The following is a 26,945-nucleotide window of genomic DNA, read 5'->3' as shown; positions in this document are numbered from 1 at the left end:
GGCGAGTGGGTATAGGGTGGAGGGGGGACAAGGTACAGGAGGACAGGGGAAGTGGGCAACCCATTTCCGAAACTAGTAAACAGGTCGTGTTTTGTACGTTATGGAAACCCACGTAACAAATGCAGCCTGCTGCTAGAATGGACGGGTCACACATGCTCTCTACGTTTTCTATGCATTGGATTCCGTAGGTTTGGTGAGTTGCTTGGGGTCATACGTCTCTGGTTAGGGTAGGGTAGCAGGCTGGATTTTGTAGAGTGATAAATCAAGAATAGGGGCCGCTAGGTGGAATCTTCTTTGTTCATCTAATTCTTCATCCAGTTATGAAATCTAAGCACACACACAATCTTCAGGTCATTTAGGAGTCTTGGAGACATTGAGACGGACAGCAGGCAAGTGTAATAATGCAATCTTGTATTCGGTTGCTTGCTGTCAGAAGCATAGTTACAAATGAACCTTGCAACTGCTTGCGAATCGTCACGGGGGCAACATTGACAAGCACGTGATTCTCGGTGCAAGTTGACTTGCACGCACGCACGCACGCAAACACACACATACATGTGTTATATGACAAAGAGTACTGGGAAGACGGGACACCACGAGCGTAGCTCTCATCCTGTAACTACACTTAGGTAATTACACTTAGGTAATTACACACACACACACACACACACACACACACACACACACACACACACACACACACACACGCACGCACACACACGCACGCACACACACACACACACACACACACACACACACACACACACGTACACACACACACACGAATGAACTAGAGCTCACTAGCTGACGTGAGACAAGAGACCCAAAATTATATCTTTAGCAGCATATATATCGGAGTGACACTGTATATACACTCACGTGTCACAACTGAGTACAGGCACTACACGCTGAGTGACAAGAAAAGAAGGGGGCCCCTCCTCATAAATTTAAAATACAAAAAAGACACCTTTTCAATGTCACCGAAAAAGGAATCACAGAAGACTTTTTTTTTTATCAACATTATAACATTATATCACAGAGTCGAAGTATCGTTCGAGGTTCAGTGTATCGTTCTGTCTCATTTATCAAATCATTAAACAATAATTGATCTGGGCTTTTTTTTTTAAATCTCATGAAACTCCATATTTTAATTTAAATCTTTTCGATACTCACACATGATTTTTAGTCTGCGGGGATGTAATGACTGGACGATTTGCCGGGGACGTTATGTAATCAGTGGATATATTGTTCTTAACTCTGAAAGCAGATATTGAATGAGGTGGAAGAAATATATTTTTTTTTCAGGTTTTGATCCTTTATCTCTTTTAAAACACACACACACACACACACACACACACACACACACACACACACACACACACACACACACACACACACACACACACACACACACACACACACGCACACACACACGCACACACACACACACACACACACACACACACACACACACACACACACACACGCACACACACACACACACACACACACACACACACACACACACACACACACATACACAGAAGTCTTGGAGACACTGAGACGAACAGCAGGCAAGTGTGATATAAAATCTTAAGTTCGGCTACTTGCTGTCGGAAGCACAATTGCAAAAGAACCTTGCAACTGCAAAGTTCTCACTTACGCTTACCCTACTAATTTACCCCAGTTAAGGATGGGTGCCCAGTCAATCGTTTTCCGGGTTGAATGCCGTAATACCACCTCTAATGCCAATCACTGGTCCAGGCTCTTGTTAGCCCCCCTGGGCTCTTGACAGTGACTATAGGAGTCATCAAAGCCTTTGCGTTTCCACTTACGAAACCTGTTCATCTTTCCTCAATCATGGCGGATTAGTCTGTATTTATTAAACAGTTTACGAATTATTACTAGGTATTGAAAACCTCGTAGCGCTTCGCTGCTCATAAGCTGTTTATTAAACCCAAACTCAACCGTCGGGATTGAGGAAAGATGTAGCTGTTTCGTAAATGGTCACGCAAGTTCTTGACGATTCTTGGCTCTGGGGCTTCTGGCGGTGTTCAGGTGAAAGGTAACTGGAAGCAGGTGTGTGTGGGGTGTTACTGGTAGGCAGGGAGGGGGCAGGGGGTGCTTGTGGGCAGGGAGGGGGGGTGTTGGAGGGCACGGAGGGGGGAGGGGTTGTTGGAGGGGGGAGGTGCTAGAGGGCAGGGAGAGAGGGGAGGAGGTGCTAAAGGAGGGAAGAGGTAAAAATTCAGTGAGTATTTTTTAAATCTGTGATGGGTAGCTTCTAATGACTTCTTTTGATGATTTACTGTTGAGGAAGGTTAGTTGGCGGGGGGGGGGCTTAGGTATGTACTCACTTGTATATGTATATCTGTGCTTGCAAGGTTGACCACCAGCTCTTGGGCACCACCTTTCAAAGGCTGGAGTTCCCTCTCGTCTCTTATTTCTAGTATTTCCCAACTTTCTCGCCACCAATGCTTTATCATTTTATCTCTCTGTCCGCTCTGTCAGTTCCTCTAAGAATCTTGTATGTTGTGATCATGTCGACTCTACATCATATGTTTTACAGGTTTATCTCACATGTCAGTCTAATAAGCTCAGGGACCAGCTTTGAAATAAGCCTCTCGACTTGCTCTTGTTCTCTGGGTCTTTTAAGGTTGGGACTCCACACAGGAGCTGCATTTTCTATCACTGGTCTGACGTAGGTAATGTTCAATGCAATCGCAAGAGCCGTGATACCAGACGGTAGCACGGGATGTTGTCCTTGAAGCTCCATGTCGAGTATTACTTCAGCTTCATAAACCATTAGCCCATCTTGGCCCAGTCGGTAGTGCGTGTGCCAGAGGAGTTTGGGAATGCGGTTGAGATCTCTCGTACTGCCTCGGTACTTTCTCATAGGTAGCGTAAAACATCCTAAACGTTTCTGTTCGGGTAACTGTAAGCTATACAGTACAATGTTGCTTATACCGCTGATGGCATTATGTTAATGTGTGTCACCAGATGGTGTTTCATGGTCATATTAAATCTTTGATTTTTTTTTACCTTTTCTGACTCAACGTGCTATCCTCTCTTGACTTGTATTGCTTGGGCCTCGTTATTCTCCGTGTTACTGAGGGTGTAAAAGGGAGTGAGTGGGTTTGTGCATACTAGCAGTGGGTACGTGGGTGAGTGGGAGCTATCTTGGTCTAATGAAGGCGAATTAAGCCGAACACGCGATCAACATTCTCTAATAATCAAAACTTTTTTTTCCTGCATATATATATATATACATATATATATATACATATATATATATATATATATATATATATATATATATATATATATATATATATATATATATATATATATTGTTAGCAGTCTTAACTGCTAACAGGCTGCTAGCAGTCATAAATACTACGAATGAAAAAGATTCAGCAAATATTAAAATAACAGCACTACCACTTATTGACGTGTGCCCAAGTCAGACGTGTGCCCAAGTCAGACGTGTGCCCAAGTCAGACGTGTGCCCAAGTCAGACGTGTGCCCAAGTCAGACGTGTACCCAAGTCCAAGTCTTGGTAGGGAAGGTGCGGGGTGGGGTGTGGTGGTGGGGGGTTCAATATTCCGCCGCCCGTGACGCTACAGACAAGAACGTCTGGGATATGGCAATTAATTTCTGTCAGTGGAAGTAAGAATTCGAAATATAAAAACCCAAGACTAGTCAATATTTACTCAGTGTTAGTACGGCTGCCTGTGCGCATATGTGTGCATATTCATATGTGTATGTACATAGGAAAGTACACACACACACACACACACACACACACACACACACACACACACACACACACACACACACACACACACACACACACACACACAGGGACATATATACGCGAACAAGGGGGGACACAGGTGGAAACTGAGTACCCAAATGAGCCACAGGAACGTTAGAAAGAACTTTTTCAGCGTCAGTGTAGTTAACAGATGGAATGCATTAGGCAGTGATGTGGTGGATGTCGGAAAATCCGACACTATTTAATAATCATACCGATAATAGCTGTATTACCAACAAGTTACCCATAGAAAATGTAACTTGTAGTGGAATTACCGTCTATAGAAAACGGGATATCATCACCACATACTATTATAATTCACCAGCTATTCTGCTGGGAATTATTCTTAAATACATTAGTCTTTGGACTTTACCATCATAAAAACATCTTATATAAATTAACTTAATTATCAATATTAAAGTAGAGTAAATGTGACCCTTCTATCACTTTCTGAAATCTGGACAAAGTAGGCCAGGCGTCAGTGGGGAAGGAGGGCAGCCATTGTTATATGAGACCAGAGGCTCACACGGGAGCAAATTCGGCTCCTGTTAAATTTACTTGGACGTAGTGTTATGGAACCCAAAGGTGTACCATTGTCAACACGCTGTCTACAAATACAAGTTAAGTGTCTATCCGAAACCCGTTTATCATTCATTTATGGCCATTAATGTCAGGATATAGGGTTAGCCGGTTAGAACGCGAAATCGCCTCATACTAAAGGTAATTAAGCCAGGTCTTTAATGTTCCATGTACTGTATAGTGTTTTCTCTGATATAGCTTGTCATATATAGGATTCTGGCTTCACAGCTAGCGCACTTTTGACAGGTCAAGACGAGGATGCAAGATTATGTGCACCAGTTACTGGGTGATAGAAGCTACCTCAAAGAGGATAATTTGGTGTCTACACTCTAGTTATACCTGGTGGACTAACCTGCTGTACTATAAGAGAAGGAACCTCATCAATGTATGTAGCTATTACTGTAATTTGATTGGCTGCATATGTGTAATATAAACCCCCCCTAATGTGTAGAGGATCGATTTGTGAGATTATGAGATTATTGCAGAAATACAGTCCACTTATCATTATACAAATTGCTATCGAAGTATATAAATTAACGTAAATATAAATTCATATAAATTAAATTCATATAAATCTCACAGGTCGGTTCCCACATTATTTGGTCCTTCGAACCGGATGACGGATTATTTGGACCTTCGGAACCGGAATATTCGGTCCTATGAACCCACATTTGGTCATCTTAGTACCGGATGAACCAGTTAACCAGTGGATTCATTAAATATACTAGTGCAGTGTTATTTAAACAAAGGCCAGCCAGTCAAAGACGGAAGCGTAGCCTCGAGGGAGCTCAGGAGCCTCCCTCAGCCCAGTTCAGCTTCGTCAGCGGTTTCATGCACACCCACAGATATTTGGTGGCGTGTTATTTCGTGAAATGACAGCGCTAATATAGAATCCAGCCAAATTAGTGACTGTGTCTTCGCGAGATTGTTCACGGATTTCGTGGTGTTACATTTCGCGAGAGATTATCTACGAATTTTGTAGACTTTATTTCGCGAGGTCACTAATAATATTTAATACTTCTAGATAATATTAGAAGTTTCATAGAGGCTAATTAAGAGGCTATTGTCAATAATTGTGTATATTATTTCTCCAAAATAGAGAATCATTTAATATATACTGCACTAGTGATCACAGTATAATATTTACTAATTGCCAACCCACAACAGGGTAGGATATTACCAATGACTAGTTGAACTATTATTGCTCATCCTAGTCCCATTATTACCATAGTCAGTTGTACTATATTGAATAACCTAGCACCATTAATGAATGGTCCAGACCCTATTTTGGGTGTAATTTTTATCAACTCGAATTGAGTTGTATATATAATAATTTACTTATGATCATTACACCTTTGAGTGATTAATTAGTGTCTCTACCATCCTAGGGTGATATAGAAGAGCTAACCTAAAGGTACTTCCAGTGACACTGGTTTATCACTCAAATCATTAGTGTGTATGATTGTATATATATAATGTGTATTAATTTTAAGTGCTAACCTCTAGTAGAGGTAGGATTATTGCCTAGTGAGTGCAGAATTTTACCCTAGGCTACCATTAGTACTTGCTCACAATTTATGAGCCAGTGGTGCTCAATTAACAAGTCACCATGACTAATCCACAGAAAGCAAAGCGTGCTTTAATATCAAGCAAACGCCAACTAACAAGAGATCTCAACCAATATGAACAGTTGTTATATGAGCCTGTAATTAATTATCATCGGTTGAAAATACCACTGTTACAGATTCAAACCCAATTGCATATATTGAAAGCAAATAGGAAATCTTACCAAAATCAAGTCCACGATGACGTAGTAGTTGAAGATGTGGAACCATTCTTGTCTGACCTAGCACAATATGAAGAAGAAACTCAAGGCAGGTTGGAACATTTACACAGGATAATTGAATCAGAACAAATAGCAAGTACATCAAATAAAGTAGATAATGTTATGGATGATCTGGATCTTTTTGAGAATAAATGTAAAGCCAGATTAGATCCATTAATCAACAAGGATAAAGCTTCACCCACTACAGCTTCACCCAATAATATACCACCAGAAATTAAGCAGTTTTCAGACAATTTATCCACAGTCTCTGTGGTTTCTGAAAACCCAATACCTGAGGCTACTAAGTTAACATGCCTCCAAACTAGAGGTGAAGCTGAACCAGTAGTAGAAAATGTAAATGAAAATAGCAACAGCACTAATTTCCCAGTCCAGCCTCCTAGGAATAATGCTGGCAATGAGAAAACTGTCATACATCTAGTACTACAATTGCTGGATTTACCTCAACCTGATCAGACTGCTGACTCATTACAATCCTTCAGCATGGAGTTTGAGTCACTACTAAGAATATTCAGTCTTAAGGTTGATATAACTACTAGTGAATGGATGACCAAAGTAGTCCTTCAACGAAAATTGTCCAGCGATATACTAGATGAATTATATGCACATCAACATAACACCATCCTGACAGTACAGGACATCACTGAAGGTTTACATTCCATCATAAACAAACGACGAGCAAATGAGGAAGTTAAAGCCTCTTGCAAGCCTTCAGAAATAGAAAATAATAGTCAATTAAAGGGTAAAACAACCACCCCAAATAAACATCAACCAATTACTCAAACATCAAGTTGCAGAAAATCTGACAATGCAGCAGCATCCTCCAAGCCTACTGTTACTAGTTCACCCAAACCGGTAACTTCCAAACGTGCAGTAGGCTGGGGGACATGTATGTTCTGCAAAAAGAAACATTCAACATACCGTTGTGCTAATTATCCAACCAGAGACACTCGTATTGAGCGACTCCAGGAATTAGGGAGATGTTCGAGGTGTCTCAAGTCACACAACATAGACTATTGTGATACCCAATTCAACACCTGTAACAGGTGTAGAAGAGGTAGGCACCATGCAGCACTGTGCAAATATACGAAATTAACGTATTCAAGACCCAAGGTGGAAGATAGCATTCCCACCACAGTACAGTACTGCAAGGTGCAACAAACAAAGAGTGTCCAATCGGCAAAGTCTAAAGGTAATACGACTTTGCCTACTGCCCAAATTACCATCCTGAATAAGAGGGCCAAGGTCCATACCCGTGGGTTGTTTGACCAAGGATCCCAGAGAACATATGTCACTAAAAAGCTGGCAGATGAATTACAATTAAGGCCTGTAGCCCAGATGTCATTCAACATCTCAGGGTTTGTAACAGATGCAGGACCTCAAGTCTACCAGGTGGTACAACCATCAGTACGTTTAGGCAGGTACATCTGTCGAGTACAAGCCATTGTGGTGGACAAAATACCAGTAGACCTACAAGTTCGAGGTCTGAGAGCAACAGCCAAATTCCTGAGAAATAGAGGAATAAAATTGGCAGATAATATTAAGTCTGATCACCTCACCGACTTCGGTCTCCTTGTAGGGACAGACTATTGTCATCGATTCATCGGTAGCCCTACTAAATATCAGGGCATAACCATGTTAAACTCTGCAGGAGGTAAATTACTCTCAGGCCCAGTATCAAACCTGAGGAGACCTATGCCTGCAGATAAACAATACCAGTAGAAATCTAAATTTGTCAGCTGATTATATTTCTCCAGTAGCATTATACTAAGGAGATTACAGCTGACTATACCAACAGAGGTTGATGTTAGTATCATCATTTAAAGCTGAAGATGAGTTCATGAGGCCTCAGTGGCAAATCAGTGAACAGTAGCCTAAAACAGCTACAAGTCACTGCGACCAATGTCACTGAACCCACTGCAGTCTCAGAACCATACTTTACTTTAATGATGAGCTATTCAGTCTTCTGAATCAATTAACTAAATTAAACCCTAATAAATCTGATGACTGATTTGATACATTTATTATTTAATCAAGATGTATTCCATGGGCCTCAGTGTTTATATATCAGTGACCAGTTACCTGAAGAAACTTCAAGTTATATCTAATGTCACTGATCTCACTGCAGTCCCTGAATCATACTTGACTGTAGTACTTGTTCACATCCAGTCTTCTGGGTTAAATAATATGTAATAAGGCTTGAATATTAGCCTTTCAAGAGTTGACAGGGAAATGAAATCGCATTAGACTTCTAATCCTTGCAACTCTAGTACGGGACATCCGTCCTGTACGAACAGACGCACAAATGTGTGATTACTAACAACTAACATCAAATTAATCTAATAATCCGAAGGAGGAGTATCGGTGTTCGTCTGTTCTAATTAGGACTTCGACCCGTGAGCAGCCCCCTGGGGAATTATGTCGGAAAATCCGACACTATTTAATAATCATACCGATAATAGCTGTATTACCAACAAGTTACCCATAGAAAACGTAACTTGTAGTGGAATTACCGTCTATAGAAAACGGGATATCATCACCACATACTATTATAATTCACCAGCTATTCTGCTGGGAATTATTCTTAAATACATTAGTCTTTGGACTTTACCATCATAAAAACATCTTATATAAATTAACTTAATTATCAATATTAAAGTAGAGTAAATGTGACCCTTCTATCACTTTCTGAAATCTGGACAAAGTAGGCCAGGCGTCAGTGGGGAAGGAGGGCAGCCATTGTTATATGAGACCAGAGGCTCACACGGGAGCAAATTCGGCTCCTGTTAAATTTACTTGGACGTAGTGTTATGGAACCCAAAGGTGTACCATTGTCAACACGCTGTCTACAAATACAAGTTAAGTGTCTATCCGAAACCCGTTTATCATTCATTTATGGCCATTAATGTCAGGATATAGGGTTAGCCGGTTAGAACGCGAAATCGCCTCATACTAAAGGTAATTAAGCCAGGTCTTTAATGTTCCATGTACTGTATAGTGTTTTCTCTGATATAGCTTGTCATATATAGGATTCTGGCTTCACAGCTAGCGCACTTTTGACAGGTCAAGACGAGGATGCAAGATTATGTGCACCAGTTACTGGGTGATAGAAGCTACCTCAAAGAGGATAATTTGGTGTCTACACTCTAGTTATACCTGGTGGACTAACCTGCTGTACTATAAGAGAAGGAACCTCATCAATGTATGTAGCTATTACTGTAATTTGATTGGCTGCATATGTGTAATATAAACCCCCCCTAATGTGTAGAGGATCGATTTGTGAGATTATGAGATTATTGCAGAAATACAGTCCACTTATCATTATACAAATTGCTATCGAAGTATATAAATTAACGTAAATATAAATTCATATAAATTAAATTCATATAAATCTCACAGGTCGGTTCCCACAGTGGAGGCTGACTCCATATACAGTTTCAAATGTAGATATGATAGAGCCCAGTTGGCTCAGTAATCTGTACACTAGTTGATTGGCAGTTGAGAGGCGGGACCGAAGAGCCAGAGCTCAACCCCCGCAAGCACAACTAGGTAAGTACACACACACACACAGGTCCAGCGTGTACCCTGATCCAAGTAGTAAAGATAACAATTTACTACTGACTAGTAAACCTCATCTTATCAGGTGTTTGTAGTGTAAACTCCTGATTTTCTTACTTTTAAACCTAGTTTATTGCATTAGTGACTTATCTTCCCTGCAGCTTGGAACAAGACTTGCTCCATTCTTGTTCCCTAGTTCAAGATTTTATACCCCTAGTTCAGGATTTTATTCCCCTAGTTCAGGATTTTATTCCCCTAGTTCAGGATTTTATTCCCCCCTAGTTCAGGATTTTATTCCCCTAGTTCAGGATTTTATACCCCTAGTTCAGGATTTTATTCCCCTAGTTCAGGATTTTATTCCCCTAGTTCAGGATTTCATTCCCCCTAGTTCAGGATTTTATACCCCCTATTTCAGGATTTTATACCCCTAGTTCAGGATTTTATTCCCCTAGTTCAGGATTTTATACCCCTTGTTCAGGATTTTATATCCCTAGTTCAGGATTTTTATACCCGCAGTTCAGGATTTTATACCCCTAATTCAGGATTAAATACCCCTAGTTCAGGATTTTATACCCCTAGTTCAGGATTTTATACCCCCTATTTCAGGATTTTATACCCCTAGTTCAGGATTTTATTCCCCTAGTTCAGGATTTTATACCCCTAGTTCAGGATTTTTTATACCCCTAGTCTAGGATTTGATATCCATAGTTACGGATGTTATACCACTAGTTCAGGATTTTATTCCCCTAGTTCAGGATTTTATACCCCTAGTTCAGGATTTTTTATACCCCTAGTCTAGGATTTGATATCCATAGTTACGGATGTTATACCACTAGTTCAGGATTTTATACCATTAGTTCAGGATTTTATAGCCCGAGTTCTGGATTTTATACTCCTAGCCTAGGATTTGATATCCATAGTTAAGGATGTTATACCCCTAGTTCAGGATTTTTATACCCGTAGTTCAGTATTTTATACCCCTAGTTCAGGATTTTTATACCCGTAGTTCAGGATTTTATACCCCTAGTTCAGGATTTTATACCTCCTAGTTCAGGATTTTTATACCCCTAGTTCAGGATTTTATACCCCTTGTTCAGGATTTTATACCCCTAGTTCAGGATTTTATACTCCTAATTCATGATTTTTCATACCTCTAGTCTAGGATTTTATACCCCTAGTTCAGGATTTTATACCCCTAGTTCACGATTTTTTGTGAGAGTTGTGAAGTTCCAGAGGGTTAGAAAAGGGCTGTGACTGTACCATCGTATACAAAATAAGAGAGAAAATTGCGAGTGTCAGAACGATCGAGACATTTGTTTACCGAGAGTAATGGACAGTGTTTATATGGCCTTCGATCCCCTGTTGATCCAAGTGGTGGAGTAGAGTTCTGCGTCCTTGTATCTCAGCTCCTTGCCCTCGTATCCCTTCCATATGACACCTTCTCTCACCACTGTGCAGGAGTGTGCTCAATACCCTGAAGGATAAGACAGTAGGACCTGACCGATCCTCACTCAGGTCTCCACAGGAGTTAAATCAGCGGAGCAATTGAACAATTCTTTGGCATCTTAACTTACTTACAGGAGTGAACAGCCTTAACCACTGTGGCCGTTGACCTCTTAGTCAGTCGGCGTTCCACAGTATAGTTCCGGGCAACAATCAGAAGTTTATATTCCCAGAACAATTATTTGCTTCGTTTGATATTAATATAACAAACCTGTAAATGTTGTTTTAGCATTTATTAACCATGTCTACACTGAGGCAATGTATCATAGAAGCATAATGTACCGTATAGAATTGTATTTAATGGCATGAAAAAATTTAAGAAAATTAAAAAAAATATTATATTTTTGTGTGATATGTTAGCAAAAATGAATTCGGTTATACCTCAAGCTTTACTAACTTGATCAAAGTTATACAATGAATAAAACTAATATTTCCCCCATTTGCCAACTATAGCAACTCTTCCTTGCTAAGTAAACTCAATGGCTGAAGCCACTAATACGATGATTATTTATTTATATACAAAAAGGTACAATGGGTTGTGAAACTACGCACTTTGGTGGTTAATGTTGACCAGACCACACACACTTGAAGGGACGACGACGTTTCGGTCCGTTCTGGACCATTCTTAAGTCGATTGAGTCCCTTCACCTTCTAGTGTGTGGTCTGGTGCTTGTGACAAGACCACACACTAGAAGGTGAAGGGACGACGACGTTTCGGTCCATCCTGGACCATTCTTAAGTCGATTGAGTCCCTTCACCTTCTAGTGTGTGGTCTGGTGCTTGTGACAAGACCACACACTAGAAGGTGAAGGGACGACGACGTTTCGGTCCATCCTGGACCATTCTTAAGTCGATTGAGTCCCTTCACCTTCTAGTGTGTGGTCTGGTGCTTGTGACCAGACCACACACTAGAAGGTGAAGGGACGACGACGTTTCGGTCCATCCTGGACCATTCTTAAGTCGATTGAGTCCCTTCACCTTCTAGTGTGTGGTCTGGTCAACATTCTTCAGCCACGTTATTGTGACTCATCGTCTGCATTTGGGGGTTAAGTGGTACATATTTGTAAAGCAACTCACACGAATAGATTTTCGTGCTTGTGTCATGGCCGTAAGCGTTGGATAAAGGTGATGATGAGCTCCATCAGAATAAGTCGCAAATAAGACATATTAAGCCCACTTAAGCCAGACACTTGTGACTTGTAATTTGCTTGTTTTAATGTTGTTCATCACCACCTTCAGCTTGAATCTTGCGGCAGCTCGGAGTCAAGCTAGTGCATGAGCCTCCTGCATGCTGTCGAAGGAGAAAGTCTTATATATAAATAACATTCTGCAACACAGGCTAATTGCAAACGGCACAATATTTTTTAACGTTAGAATGCTCGTATCGTGCTTTGAAAATGTTAAGTAATATCGATATGCGCTTGATTGACACAATGACGAGTTTGGCATTACAAAACGTGTGTATGTCATTATACTGAAGCTGGTGTAATTGACACGAAACCTGATTGATTGACTGATAAAGATTAAGCCACCCCAGAGGTGGCACGGGCACGAATAGCCCGTAAACAGGAGTAGCGTTAATTCAGCGTTGAAATAACGTTATTCTGAATATTATGCCCACTGGATAGGTACGTACGCTTCAGGTTAGTCTAAACCACTTCAAATGTTACGTTAATCAGATGGTGAGAACAGGCTAGGAGATCCGTGTCACAAAGAAAGGAAGACAGCACTCTAGCAGGGCAGACATAGTGCCAGGGGAAGGTAGGAACAGCTTGATGAGGTATGCCGTGCTTGGCACCCGACTGCTCACGTGGCCACGTCCTTAGGTAAGCCGTTGAAGCAATTTTCCCCACTACCCCCTCCTGAGCCGGACGTCTCTGGCCAGCATGTGAGGACCCGACCAGGCGGCCCCGAGGGTCTCCTGTGAGTGAGTGAGAGAGCCAAAACAAATTGTCGGAGCGACGCATGGATTGCTAGAGTGCTTGGGAGGCACTCAAGTGTGAGCTGGGGAGGGGGGGGGGGAGTGTTCCTCGTTCCTGCGACAGCTCCCTGAGGCTCTGCTGAGGCTTCTCAAAGCATATGTCCGAGGCTAATGCTTGCTACGTCGACAAGGGCCCCCGTCGGGTGGTTCAAGGACTCGCACCAATATTTAAAACCTCTTATTATTTGGTAATTATTTTTGTCAAGTGCCAATTAAGCTTCTCTGGAAACCTCTGTTTATATTTGGAACCTCTCAAGAGCTGTCGCTTATATAATGCCTCCGAGTGTATGTTCAATATGGGGAGGATGCCATGCTTAGAGGATGTGCAAACACAGTTGGCATATCTCTTTATAAACACTTATATTAACTGTTTGTCTAGGTCTATACGTCCGTCAAGCGAATATTCAAGCAGTTTTTAGTGCTTTTGCTTGCGTTTGTCATTTTTTTCTCATTTAAACCTCTCGCAGTTAGGAAACATGTCTCTCCTAAGAGAATATAGAAGCCATACTACAAATAAATGTGACAGTACTAATGATTTAGACACATTAATCTTTGACCCGACATGTGTGGTACAGACGACTGTTGACTCCTGAACAAATCCACAAGGGCCGTGACGAGGATTCGAACCTACGTCCGAGTGCATCCCAGACGCTGCCTTAATCGACTGAGCTTCGACACGGTAAAAGGAGTTGAAACCGAAGTTCAGTAGAACTTGCTGGATCCTGCAGCCTCTCCGAGGCACAAACCAGGGTTTTACACAACTTCCCCCCCCCCCATGCACTCGAGCTATGTCAATAGGCCGTTCTCCCTCTTCGCATTTGTCTCCGTCCTCTCTTGTTCATTTGATGCATCACGTAATTGTGATTTCTGCAGGCGATGAGTCACAATAACGTGGCTAAAGTATGTTGACCAGACCACACACTAGAATGTGAAGGGACGACGACGTTTCGGTCCGTCCTGGACCATTCTCAAGTCGATTGTGATTTCTATGTGTGTTGACCCCTGTTAGCTGACTGAGACCTTCCTCTTCCCATAGTTCATAGTAAGCCTTACCCTACTAGTTGTCCCCTGAACACGAGTCGTTAATTGATTAACAACCAATTACCCAGTTATTTCTCATAGAACAGGGATGAACATTTACGGATTGGCGCCCAGTAAATCCTCCCTGACCAGGGCCAGTTACAGCCCCGCTCCTGTTGTCAGGTAAGTCCACTACGGGCTCGCCATAGCCAGTGCTACTTGAAACTTTTTGTTCCCAGCAGTTGAATTTTAAACAACATCCTTGATCAGGACTTGAAACCTAGATTAAATCACTTGTGAGCGCCGGGCGCCACCAGGGATTTATACTTTTTGAACTCATTATTGGTTCGTCGGTAGTACGTGTTCTTGAGAGTCCAGGGACGCGGGTTCAATCCCACCGCATGGCCTCTGTATAGGTACATTACGCTCGTGTGGCTTCAGGTGTAGAGCCTCTACTCTTTAGGTATTTACTCTTTAACAGATTTCCAGACTTGTCGTAAGAAACTAAGTCTTCACGTTGAGACTTTGTTCTCTTCAATCACAGAGATCTTCCACAAACTGTTCCTCTCTTCATTCCCTTCCTTATACTTCTCCTTCTCCTCTTTATCCTCTTCTTCCTTCCTCCTCTTCTTCCTTCCTCCTCCTTCCTTCTTTCCTCTTTCCTTCCTCCTCCCTTCCTTCCTCCTCCTTCCTTCCTAATCCATCCTTCCTCCTCCTCATTCTTCCTCTTCCTTCCTCCCTCCTCCACCCCCATTCTCCTCCTCCTCCTCCTCCTCCTCCTCCTCCATCCCCCCTCCTCCACCTCCTCCTCCCCCATTCTCCTCCTCCTCCTCCTCCATTCCCCCCTCCTCCACCTCGTCTCCTCAGCCACCCAGTAAGACGAAGCTGCTCCTCCACCTTCCCGACACTCATCCTTATCGGGTCCCGTTTTCCTGTTTGACTTTGCATATCATTACTGACATAGACTTTGTGTTTCACGCACTCTTGTTGGTCTTCACGCACCCCTGACCTGCAGGAGTTCTCCCCCCCCCCTCCCTTCCCTTCCCCTCTCTCTTCCCTCTCCACTTGGGCTGGACGGTAGAGCGACGGTCTCGCTTCATGCAGGTCGGAGTTCAATCCCAAACTTTCAGCTTTCCGCCTGATAGTTCCCTTTTCTTCTCCCTTCTCCCACCTCCCCTCTCCCATCTCCCGCATGTAACCCATGCCTCCAAAACCTCTCCTTTACCACACACGAACACACACACACACACACATTGGGGCCTCGCGGCTGAGTGAACAGCGCCTGGGATTCCTAATCCTAGGGACCGGGGATCAATCCCCGGTGATAGCGGAAACAAATGGGCAGAGTTGAGTTTCTTTCACCCTGATGCCTTTGTTCATCTAGCAGTAAATAGGTACCTGGGAGTTAGATAGCTGTTACGGGCTGCTGTGTGTGTACTCACCTAGTTGTGTTTGCGGGGGTTGAGCTCTGGCTGTGTGTGTGTGTGTGTGTGTGTGTGTGTGTGTGTGTGTGTGTGTGTGTGTGTGTGTGTGTGTGTGTGTGTGTGTGTGTGTGTGTGCTCAAATGAGCCACAGAGACGTTAGAAATCATTTTTTCAGTGTCAGAGTAGTAGACAAATGTAATGCATTAGGAAGTGATGTGGTGGAGGCTGACTCCATACACAGCTTCAAGTGTAGAGATGATAGAGCCCAGTAGGCTCAGGAACCTGTACATTAATTGATTGACAGTTGAGAGGCAGGACCAAAGAGCCAGAGCACAACTAGGTAAGTACAAGTAGATAAGTACACACACACACACACACACACACACACACACACACACACACACACACACACACACACACACACACACACACACACACACACACACACACACACTAATAAACCCAACGATCCTTCGCCTTCAACAGCCCAATAACCCCTTTGATAAGTCTTTTCAAAGTGTTTACCAACCTGTACCAAGAAACAGCGATGAAACAGGTAGGGGACGACTGTTGCCTTCCTGGAGGTCAAAGGTCGCCCCCGAGTACCATCAACAGCTGGGAGAAGATGAGCAGAGGTCACGCGGAAACTTGACCTGTTCTTAGATCTCCACAACCAAAGAACTCTGGGAATTGGTCAGAAAACTTACGGTTATCAACAACTCATAATAAACTCTGTTATCCCAAATCTTTATCTTGATCCCTTCTAAGTGCTCTGTAGGCGTAATAGGTTTGGCGCTTCTCCTGATAGTTCCCTTCTACAGTCTGTTGGGGTGAAAAATACAGCCATAACATGTAGACGCGACTGTCATCCTGTAGGCAATATAGGTAACCCGGTCCCTCTACTTGCAAGGCGGCCTTCTCTGTTGCATTAACTGTTAAGAAACTCTTGCAAACTCCTCTGTTGCAAATAAGATATTTCACTGATGGCAGACCTGCCATCTTTTTGACGACGTGGATCTTCTTGTAACTTACTGCAGTGGTCTTCGATTTTGTAAATGCCTCATTAGCTCTGCATCGTCTGCAAACATTGACATGTACAAGCTCACTCCCTCGAGTGGGTCATTCACATATATTAGGAACAGTAGGAAGTTGTGGTGTGGTGGTAGTTGTGGTAGTGGTGGTAATGAGGTAGTGGTGGCAAACGAACGCCATTGTTCGGAACTCCTTGCACAGGGGGGATGTAATTGGCTAGTCTTTGTCTTGCTCGAGTGAGATAAGACAACAGTCGGATTTCATTATGAAGTTGGAACCTCCTTCTTCAACTCTCCTCTTCTCCTTTTTGTTCTCTCCCTCTGTTGACCATGCCACACACTAGAAGGTGAAGGGACGACGACGTTTCGGTCCGTCCTGGACCATTCTCAAGTCGATTCTTGAGAGATCATTCTCTCCCTCTTCTTCCTCTCCCTTCACGGTGGCCCAGGTCAGCGTGTGGCATTATGGGGTAGGGATACACGAGTCCTTGGTGCCCTGATGGTCCCCTTGCCTTGTTCCTCTATCACTGGCAACACTATAAGACTCCACAGGCGAGTGTTTGACTGGGTGGATAAGTCAAACATTTTAACATGCTATTTGGCCGGCGTGTTGGTCAGCTATTTTGAGTTCCTTTCATCCGATTGTGAGGGGGAGTGTTTGAGGGGGGACGCTGAACAGCCTCTTGCAATTCAGCTTGAGATAACACACATAGTTAGGGTGGAAAAGCTCAAGAGTTTATCCTTCAGCGTAGATAAATGTTTAGGTAGCAAAGCAAGTTAAGAGGAACAGGTTATTTGCAAGAGTTATACCGTCTTCAGGATTGTCTCAGCATGCTTTCTCGGGCAAAATTGGGAGAATCGAACCTGGTGGAACATCCCTAGATTCGTTCTGATTTAGTTTCAATGTATTTGTATCATAATTAGGAGTTCTGTTATACTTTGTGCATCCTCGGAGATTATTCAAAGATTCGAAGTTGTCACATTTCTTCAAATTAAATTGTTATTCCACATGTTTCTCATTCTGTTTCTTAAGACATCCCAATCGCTTCTAAAACGATTGGGGATTAGTAATATTTTGTATTATGCCCCTTTTTTAGGATTTCCGGGACAGTAGTTTCGGGACTAATCTTTTTTTTGTTAATTATTAATTAACTATTAATTAATCTCTTTTTCTTGTGGATTAATCCAGAGTCACGACGTAAGTCATGATACATCTGTCACCTTTGGAATCTTTGGCGGAATCAGGATTTGTTGCGTTGCTTATTTTTTTGGAGGTTTAGCCTATCCCGGAAGGCACGTAGTTAGTTTAGGGTTCAAATGAGTTGTTATTGCTTACGCGGTGTATATTTTCCACGCCGTGCACAAGTTCCACCTCACTAGGCGGCGCTAACACCAGCTTTTTCAACACTTCTGTCACCCCTGTCCACCGTCTGTGTCACCCCCTGTCCACCGCCAGTGTCACCCCTTCCCCCCTGATTGTGTCACCCCTCCCCCCGCCTGTGACACCCCTGTCCACTGTCTGTGTCACCCCTGTCTACCGTCTGTGTCACCCCTGTCCACCGTCTGTGACACCCCTGTCCACCGTCTGTGTCACCCCTTCCCCCCTGATTGTGTCACCCCTCCCCCCGCCTGTGACACCCCTGTCCACTGTCTGTGTCACCCCTGTCTACCGTCTGTGTCACCCCTGTCCACCGTCTGTGTCATCCCTGTCCACCGCCAGTGTCACCCCTTCCCCCTGATTGTGTCACCCCTCCCCCCGCCTGTGACACCCCTGTCCACTGTCTGTGTCACCCCTGTCTACTGTCTGTGTCACCCCTGTCCACCGTCTGTGTCACCCCTGTCCACCGTCTGTGTCACCCCTGTCCACTGTGTCACCCCTGTCTACCGTCTGTGTCACCCCTGTCCACCGTCTGTGTCACCCCTCCCACCCCCACCTGTGTCACCCCTTCCCCCCCTGCCTGTGTCACCCCCCCCCCCTCCAACAGTGTCACCCCCCCCCCCCCCCTCATCCAAGAGGAAGCCTCACCTTCCTCCTTGATGAGAAAGCTGCGTAACTATAACAACATTAAATAACATAATTGTAGTTACAATCTAAACGCTTGTATAGGTTTTGACAGGAAATAACACAAAAAATCGTCGCCTTCGTAATTATATCTTATTTTGACTACTGACCCTTGAAACCCCATTCAGGATGTGGTGTCGGTAACACCTGCAGGAGGAGGAAGAGGAGAAGGAGGAGGGGGAAGAGGAGGAGGAGAAGGAAGAGGAGAAGGAGAAGGTAGAAGAGGATTAGAATGAAGCAGAGGAGAAACAGGAGATATCTCAAGCAGAGTCTTCCTTGGAGTCAAATCTTTTCCTTTGACAATGAGGCCATGAAATACTCAGGATATTGGGTTCAGTGAGTATCTCTGGGGACACAGATCTACCCCCCCACACCCCCAACACCTCCGGAGACGTCCGTGGCAAGAACACTCAAGTTGTAATACACTCGTTCAACCACTGTCTCGAAACACCCTGACGATAATGACACGCCGGCTTCGTTTAATTGGTTCGCGGCGTGAGAACCGGATCAGTATATGATGATAACTCTGATTATTGACATATTTGGGGGGTTAACATTAGTTTTGAGGGACCTCAAGACTGGCGGGTCATGACCTTGGCTGGTAAGGTGTGTGGAGTTGAAGCTAAGATGGAGTTGTTCCGCCTATTGGGTCGGAACAGCCGTTCATGAGGCTTCAGAGACATGTCTGTCTCTGTCTCTCACTCTCTCTCTCTCTCTCTCTCTCTCTCTCTCTCTCTCTCTCTCTCTCTCTCTCTCTCTCTCTCTCTCTCTCTCTCTCTCTCTCTCTCTCTCTCTCTCTCTCTTTGTTTCTAACTTACACTGGTCTTCCGAGCAGCTTAAAAATAAAGAAAACCAAGAAACAACGAATGACAAAGAGAGACACAGCCAAAAACTAATTAAATTAAAGAGAAAGAAAGGAATAGAAGAGACGTTCCTGGATTGACAGATACAATTATACGCTCCTATCCACTTCACACACACACACACACACACACACACACACACACACACACACACACACACACACACACACACACACACACACACACACACACACACACACACAGGTACACCTTGTGTTAGCCAGGACCCACCCGGCCGTGACCTTGTCTAACACAATGTTAAAAAAAAAGCCGAGCCCGGGTTCAGGCCGGGTAACAATCCGTGAAATTTGCCGCCCACGCTCTCTCTCTCTCTCTCTCTCTCTCTCTCTCTCTCTCTCTCTCTCTCTCTCTCTCTCTCTCTCTCTCTCTCTCTCTCTCTCTCTCTCTCTCTCTCTCTCTCTCTCACTCGTCAGTGAGGTAAACAATATGTTAATTAAACGAAATCAATGCTGTTGTAGAGCCGCGCCGAGCAGACAAGAGCTGGCTCTTGATTTAGTGTAAAAGAGATCTCTCTTTCTCTCCTTCCTTCCATTCCTCCTTCCCTCTCATCCCTCCTTTCCTCCATTCCTTCTTTCCTCTATCCGTCCCTCCCTCCCTCCTTCTTTCCTCTATCTGTCCCTCCCTCCTTCTTTCCTCTATCCGTCCGTCCCTCCCTCTCTTGCTTGACTGTGATAAATAAAACACTTTATTGGTTGAAATGACTTTGGTTGCTGTTGATGATTCTGACGCTGTCATGGTTGCTACTCCCCCTGATGCTGTTGTATTGATGCAGCTGTTGTAGCAGATGCTGCTGCCATTGATGCAGCTGTTGTTAAAGGATTATTCTGCCAATGGAACTTCCATTATCGCTGTCAGTGCCGCTGCTGCCGCTGCTGCTGTTAGTAAAACTGCTTCTTGCGTTAGTGTCTGCTGCCTCACCTGCCGTCCGCTGTGTTGGTTGTTGCTGTTGTTGCTGCTGCTTCTGTTGCTGCTAGTGCTGCTGCTTCTGTTGCTGTTTCTCCTGCTGCTGCTTCTCCTGCTGCTGCTTCTCCTGCTGCTGCTTCTCCTGCTGCTACTGCATCTGCTTCTGCTGCTGCTGCTACCATTTGCCCAAGGAAGTTGTGGAATGGACTAGAGCTTTGTCGGGCCAATGTGTACACAATGCGGCGGAAAAGGGGGAGAGGTTGTTGGTACACCAGCAGGAGTAGCGGCGGTGTATTGTCTACTGCACTCCATCTCCAGTTGTATTTTATTGTTGCGTGTATCCTCTGCGAGCGCACGCACACACATACATACACACACGCACACCAGACTAGTCCCAGGACTGAGAGGTAGGAGCTACGAGGAACGGTTACGGAAGCTAAACCTTACGTCCCTGGAAGACAGAAGAGAAAGGGGAGACATGATAACCACCTACAAAATTCTCAGGGAATTGACAGGGTGGACAAAGACAAACTCTTTAGCACGGGTGGAACACGAACAACAGGGGACACAGGTGGAAACTTAGTATCCAAATGAGCCACAGAGACATTAGAATTTTTTGTCTGTCAGAGTAGTTAACAAATGAAATGCATTAGACAGTGATGTGGTGGAGGCTGACTCCATACACATTTTCAAATGTAGATTTGATAGAGCCCAGTAGGCTCAGGAATCTGTACACCAATTGATTGACAGTTGAGAGGCTGGACCAAAGAGCCAAAGCTCAACCCCCGCAAGCACAACTAGGTGAGTACACGCAGGTACCCGGGTTCGATTCCGCATCGAGGAAGAAACAAATTGGCTGAGTTTATTTCACCCAATGCCTCTGTTCGCCTAACAGAAAATACGTACCTTGGAGTTAGAGCTACGGGCTGCATCCTAAGAATGTGTGTGTGTGGATGTTAGAAATATATGTAATAGATATGATAGAGGAAATATGCTGGGAATCACTACATTACACAACCGGCGGTTAAAAAGGCGGGGTCCAAGAGCTTATAGCTTGATCCTGCAGGCACAAATAGTAAATACAAATTTCTGCAGCATATTCCTGCAAGAACCCCGTTTCAAGGCTTCTTTTAAAGCTCATTTCACAGCAGTAAATGTTACCAAATCATCATTTTCAAGTCATCTCCTAAGATCGTCTTAAGGAAGTCCCACAAAAGTCCGTGGAAGCCAAACACGGGAGAAGACTGGGCGAGGGAGCAGGTCAAGAGTCCCTGTGATTAATCGTTGTTGACACTACAGCGTAATTGGCGGGAGGGGGGGGGTGTCGGGGGTGGTATAGTGGTTATGCATTCTCACAGGAGGAGCTCTCTCTTGGGCTTACTTCCCCCACCCCCCCCCTGCTGGAGGCACCCCACCCCTGTACTCTGTCACCCCCCTGCTGGAGGCACACCACTCCTGTACTCTGTCACCCCCTGCTGGAGGCACACCACCCCTGTACTGTCCCCCCCTGCTGGAGGCACACCACCCCTGTACTGTCACCCCCCTGCTGGAGGCACATCACCCCTGTACTGTCACCCCCCTGCTGGAGGCACACCACCCCTGTACTGTCACCCCCCCTGCTGGAGGCACACCCCCCCTGTACTGTCACCCCCCTGCTGGAGGCACACCACCCCTGTACTGTCACCCCCCCTGCTGGAGGCACACCACCCCTGTACTGTCACCCCCCTGCTGGAGGCACACCACCCCTGTACTGTCACCCCCCCTGCTGGAGGCACACCACCCCTGTACTGTCACCCCCCCTTCTGGAGGCACACCACCCCTGTACTGTCACCCCCTGCTGGAGGCACACCACCCCTGTACTGTCACCCCCCTGCTGGAGGCACCCCACCCCTGTACTCTGTCACCCTTGCTACGCCTACACTGTAATCTCTCCCAAATTTGGCATCTCACCAGTGTGAATTCTCGTCGGCTCAATGTCTTCTTTCTTGAGAAATCATGACCGATCCTTCACAATCTCGTAATACCGTGGCCATGACTCTTCTAGATGTTTTATTGAACTATGTTGGTTGGACTCTTGTCGTTACTGATATAATAACACGATATTTACTTGTGTTGTCAATGTTATCTTTGCTGGTGGGCTCTCAAGATATCAGTAAAGGTGCTGCATCACAGTGCTCTATGTCCTCGGCTCACAATCGCGGGACCCGGGTTCAATCCCCGGGCAGGACAGATGTGGTTGGACACGTCTATTTTCACCTGATGCCTCTGCCCACCAATCAGTGCAGGAGATCGTCAACTGTTGTGGGTTGTATCCTGGGGAATGTCCGTAGGTAGTCAAGGATAGCCTTGATAAGACTAACTACAGGCTTCCTGTCCCCCGATAACAGAAGTTATTCACCAGCAATACCAGCATGTGTGTGATGATATCAGCACGTGATGATATCAGCACGTGATGATATCAGCACGTGATGATATCAGCATGTGATATCAGCACGTGATGATATCTTGGACCACTGAAACCCGCCTCAAAAAATTCCTTTATAATCCCAAGTCGCTTCACATTATCAACACTTAATATCTTCAAGATGCCATATCTGATGACATCTCGTAATTTGTCAAGATAGCGACGTTATCAACACGTAATATCTTTAAGATGCCATACTTGATGCCATCTTTTAATTTGTCAAGATAGCGACGAAGGAGTAAAGTGACCAAAGTGTCTTCAGATACATCACACACAGATCACAATAGCGTGATGCATCAAATGAACAAATCCACAAGGGCCGTGATGAGGATTCGAATCCCGGACGCAGGTTCGAATCCTCGTCACGGCCCTTGTGGATTTGTTCATTTGACTTTAGATACGTGTATGTCCGCTGAGCCTGAGAAGGAAACAAACGATGAACTGTTTCTTCAAGATGTTGGCAACAGTCAACAAGACCTTGACTCTTGTCTCATTCGTTACAACTCATTACCACCGCTCGTTAGCGCTGTTATTCACTGAGAAACACACCGGAAGCCTCCCGCAGCAGTTTCCAACAAGTCTTTGAGTATTCAGGTTGAGCTCGTGTCATTTCGGAAGTTAACTGAGGTGATTTATAGCAAGATAACGAGCGTAGATAACTTTGATCTAGCTATCCACGTCATCACAAACTCCGGGATCAAAGCAATTCAATTAAAAAAATCACAAATAATTGCACATACATAAATGCAGGCGACGAGTCACAATAACGTGGCTGAGGTATGTTGACCAAACCACACACTAGAAGGTGAAGGGACGACGACGACGTTTCGGTCCATCCTGGTCCATTCTCAAGTCGATTGTTGAGACAATCGACTTGAGAATAGTCCAGGACGGACCGAAACGTCGTCGTCCCTTCACCTTCTAGTATCTGGTCTGGTCAGCACATATATAAATGCCCTTATTTACAACATTCCTAGAAAACTTTTTCTCACAAGAAAATAGTTTTATTAATATTGTTTATTATAACTATAGATCCGGTAAAAGGCCAGAGACCAGCCCCCCCCCCCCCCCCACTGTCACTCGGTAAAGGCCCGGGAGAGAATGGCCGGAACAAGCGTCAAAAAGCTGTCGTGGGGGAAATACTTCAGATAACAGGAAAATACACACACTTATTGTATCTGTTTTGCCTTATGAAACACACAGCGTTTGATGCATTCCGTTCTAACAGGATCTGATTAATTTAGGTATTGCTGTCCTGGTGTCCTACAACAGTGCCTTTGTTCTGGTGTCCTACAGCAGTGCCTTTGTCCTGGTGTCCTACAACAGTGCCTTTGTTCTGGTGTCCTACAGCAGTGCCTTTGTTCTGGTGTCCTACAGCAGTACCTTTATCCTGGTATCTGGCATCAAACCCAATACACCCGGAGAGTCACCATGACTCCAATACAATACCAGAAGACTCTCCATAACTATAATACCATAACCAAAATAATACCATAATACCATAATAACTATAACCAGGAGAGTCCCCCATAGCTCCAATACCACACCGGGAGTACCTATAACCATAACACATAGCCAGTCATCTTAAACACCCCCTAGTACGACACCCGGAGAGTCGTAACAACCTCCCAAGACTGAACGACCACCAGCCACGTCGTCGTCTCCAGGGCAAGGCTGTCCTCCTCCTCCTCAGTGACCTCAGCAGGACAGAAATAGCACGTTCCGCTATCGAAAAACAGCCGCTGGCTGGAGAAGGGGACCGGACCGCAGTTCTTCCCACGCACCATATGGAAGGCCTGTCGGGAGTACTATATACCCCCCCTCTCACCCCCACACTCACCCCCTCTCACCCCCACACTCACCCCCTCTCCTTCCTTATCCCCTCCAAACCCCATCATTTCCCCCCTTTTTTCTCGCCTTTAACAACTATATCCGTTGCTTTTCATCTTGCCTTCTCTTCCATATCTCCTTTCCACATTTTCTCCCCCCCATTCCTTCTCTGCCTTCTCTTATCATCACCTCTCTCTTCTCTTTATCCACTTGGCTCCTTTCACCCTGGTTTTCCTTTCCCCCATCGTCAGTCTCCTTCCTCAGTTCCTTTGTTGACATTAGTTTATCAACAAAGACGCCGTCGCCACCCACGCGTGGATAGGATGCTGACGACCGACCCTTGCTATCTTGAGGTTATCTTGAGATGATTTCAGGGCTTTAGTGTCCCCGCGGCCCGGTCCTCGACCAGGCCTCCACCCCCAGGAAGCAGCCCGTGACAGCTGACTAACCCCCAGGGACCTATTTTACTGCTAGGTAACGGGGGCATAGGGTGAAAGAAATTCTGCCCATTGTTTCTCGCCGGCGCCCACAGGATCACAAGTCCAGTGTGCTGTCCACTCGGCCGACCGGCTCCCTATGCTAGGGGACCTGTGTATTATACTTGACATAATAGAAAATGGCAGAATGTCTGTTAACTCATACTAGGTGATTCCTATTCTCCCGACACATTCGCGTATGTCTTATCGACTCTTGAAACAGTCCGGTGAAAAAGAAAGTTCGTACCTGACCGTGTACTAGCGTTTTACTAGTTCTTTCGTAACCTAACAGTTCTCGTCTAGTTGTACTCACCTAGTTATGCTTGCGGGGGTTGCGCTTTGGCTCTTTGGTCCCGCCTCTCAACTGTCTGCTGGTGTACAGGTTCCTGAGCCTATTGGGTTATATCTACATTTAATATTATGTATGGAGTCTGCCTCCTCCACCACATTACTGCCTAATGGATTCCATTTGTTAACTACTCTGACACTGAAAAAGTTCTTTCTAACATCTCTGTGGCTCATTTGGGTACTCAGTTTCCACCTTGTGTCCCCTTGTTCGTGTCCCACCAGTGTTAAATATTTGTCTTTGCCCATCAGTGTGTTGCCGTTCGACCAACCCTTTCGTAGGTGGCCACACTTATCTTCTCTACAAGTCTCTCCCTCAACAGCAAAACCACCAAACAGAGGTTGGTGCATGTAGCTATCATACACATGTTCACTTTGCACAACCACACCAGTTTCGACGCTTGGCTAGGTTAGGCTAAGCTAGGCTAGGCTGGTTTAGGTTGGGCTAGGTTAAACGAATTTAAATAAAAAGGAATAATAGTGTAACAGGGAAAATTGGAACTTGCTTGATTATTTAACTTGGAAGTGACACAGTAGTACAATCAGATTCAGGTAACTCCACCGCCACCCTTAACCACTGAACCCCACCCAGAGTGACGGGTCCAGCAACCTTTCAACCCCACCCAGAGTGACGTATCAAGTCTTCATTCCACCCCCCTAACCAGACCCCACCATGAGACGCCCCACCCCGCCCAATCCTTCCCAGCAGCACCTAAACCACGCCCCGTCCTGCTCAATCCCACCCCAATCCACCCCCAATCTCTAATCGCCCCCACCCAAAACCGCCCCCACCACCGCCTACCACACTTTCAGTAGCAGTGACCTTGGGGAGGCGTCTGATTTACCCAGGATTGTATATAAAGAGAAATGGAGGGGGGGGAAGAGGAGGGGGAGAAGGAGGAGGAGGGAGAGGAAGAGAAAGGGGGAGAGGAGAAGGAACCGTCAAAGGGAAGACAAGCAGGAGTGAGAGATGGTGTTTGTGATGAAAAGAATGAGGACAGAGGGCGTGGGAGGGATCATATGGAAGATTTGAAAGGGAAAAAATGAGACTAGGGCAAAAGTGATGGGTGGTGGGGAAGGGAAGATTGAGGAGGCCTAAGGGAGAGGAGGAAGGGGAAGCTTGGAAAGGTGAGAATTATTATGGGAAGGAAAAGTAATCATTGTGAAGAAAAGGCCGTGAACGACAAACATACAAACGGAAAATGAGAGAGATAATAAGCCAAAAAAA

This window comes from Procambarus clarkii, chromosome 6, assembly GCF_040958095.1.
Source record: "Procambarus clarkii isolate CNS0578487 chromosome 6, FALCON_Pclarkii_2.0, whole genome shotgun sequence".
In the NCBI taxonomy this organism is placed as follows: Eukaryota; Metazoa; Arthropoda; class Malacostraca; order Decapoda; family Cambaridae; genus Procambarus; species Procambarus clarkii.
This window is presented reverse-complemented; position numbering follows the sequence as displayed.